We start from the raw sequence: 2485 nt of genomic DNA on the forward strand, positions 1-2485 counted from the left end.
AACAATTTCAAAGATGCTCATAGAATAGTTCGTAGCTCGATCCATGCCAAGGTAGGGCGACATGTGTGGTTCTTGAATCCACCTAATGGTGTGTGTAATATATATAATCCTTCTATTTGAATAAAGAGGGTGGTGTTGCTAAAAAAGCAGATGTCCAATGTCCAATCCTTTTTAAAGTAACAAAAAGTCATAGTTGTTAAACTAAGCATCGAAATTAAAATCTGATTACACTATCGTATTCCTTGCAATAAACTCTTCAAAACAAGATCTCACATGGTTACATTTAGATAAAAAATTATTGACGAACAATTATCTCATGAAGATATAACAATTCTTTTTATTGAGTACAACGATGTTTGGGTCCATGATTAAATATTCTAAGTTAAGGAGAATAACATTTTAGATATAGGATAAAAAATAATATATGTTTATGTGAATGGTATTATAATATATGTGAAAATAGAGGAAAAATGAATGAGAAAATCTATGGAATATATAGAAAATAATAAATTACATAACATAGCAAAATAGAAAAAAATTAATAAAAGACAGAACAAGACATAAGTAAGGGCAAACAAAAATAATAGAAAGGAAGCACCTCCGCGTCGCTATCAGCTCGCACGAAAGCACGCTAGCTTGAGTATGTTGCATAAAAGGAGGAAGAAAAATACTAGAGAAGAAATATATTAGAAAATAGGAACTATGTGGATGGCTTATCTTAGTATAAAATATTTATACTATTATAAGCCGCATCAGACTATTTAAATCTGAAGAGAAAAGCATTTCACCTTTATAAGAATAATGTTTTGGATAAAAATAGAAAAAAGTTACGTAAGAGATAAAACTAAATAAAAAATATAAAAAAAGTGGAATTAAAAAGATAGTAATCAAAAGTAATAGAGAAAATAAAGAAAAATAACTTAAAATATATCAAAGAACATCACATAAATACTTGAACCACATAAAATACATCATACATCTCAGGAGTATTATGTAAATACCCGAAGATAATCTTGGAATATCTCATTTATACAACGATAACATTCTAAAAACATCATAGAACATCACATGTATACTGCGAGTACATCAAAAAAAGTATCATAGAAAACATCATATGTATACCATGTGAACATCACAAAAAATACATCCTAGAACATCAAATATCACAATATACATCATAGAACATCACAAAATAGATCATAAAACATCACATGTATACTACATGAACATATCAAAATATGTCATAGAGCATCACATGTATACTACATGAACATCACAAAAATATATCATAAAAATCATATATATACTAAGTGAACATCATAAAATACATCATAGAACATCACATATATACTACACGAACATCACAAAATATATCATAGAATATCACATATATATTAGTGGACATCACAAAATATATCATAGAACATCACGTGTATGCTACGTGAACCACATAATATATCATAAAACATCATATAACACATCATAGAACATCACATGTATTCTACGCTCAGAACTTCAAATTTCAAGATGGTTGGAGTGTCGGACGACGTGGCAACTTTGGCTTGTGCGAGCCGTTTTCATGGCCTTTTGAGTTGAAACCTTCACCCACGCTCCCCCTAACCTCTTCTTAGTCTTTTCTCACCACGAAACACTAAGGAGAATAATGTTACACTAGGTGTTAACCCTCTACTTAACCCTCTCATACTCTTGTTCCTCCCACCTTTCTTCTTTTCACAACCAGCAACAAAAGCTTGTTCCGTGATCTTCCCAAAGCCATCTTCCAACCCCATTCATGACACCACCATGAAACCATGGCAAGGCCTCCATCGTCCCCTTCGGTGAGCGACCTTCCTATTTTGAGAGAAGTTTTTGGAGGGCCACCATCAACCATGGGGTGTGATGGCAGTGGACACCCTTGACATGCCACCTCTGGCCGTCATCCCACCAACCCACAAGGTGTCAAAGGCAGGAGGAGGGTCGGTTGACCTTCACCATGGTCGGTTAACCCTTGCCTTGCCACCTCCACTCTCTCGCTCCATCTGAGAAAGACCCTGGCCAAGGTCCCACCAAGGTCAGGAACTCCAAAGAGACCTACTATGGGCCAAATCCATCCTAAGAGGGGCTTCGACGTGTACGTCTACAAGAGGGTGGAAATCCCTGATTGCTTGCCCCGCAACAAGGACCAAGGGAAATTCTAAAGGGCGCTCATCACTAAGTCGGGTGATGTGTCAAGCGCCGAATATTCCAAGTCTAGCACCGCATCAACGCCCATGATTTTGAAGACACACAAGCTCATCGGTGGTGGGCCTAGGAAAGGAAAGGTGTTCATCCCTCCGACCCCACCCGATGAACGTAGGGTGACGTGAGAATCTCTAGATTTCATAAGCTCGCCTAAAACAATCTAGCGGACAAGCAACCCTTCATCCATCAATGGATCACCGGGATGTTTTGAGGGTGAAGAGCCCAATGAAAAGACCAATTACGA

Source organism: Miscanthus floridulus, chromosome 4 (genome assembly GCF_019320115.1).
Source record: "Miscanthus floridulus cultivar M001 chromosome 4, ASM1932011v1, whole genome shotgun sequence".
Lineage (NCBI taxonomy): Eukaryota > Viridiplantae > Streptophyta > Magnoliopsida > Poales > Poaceae > Miscanthus > Miscanthus floridulus.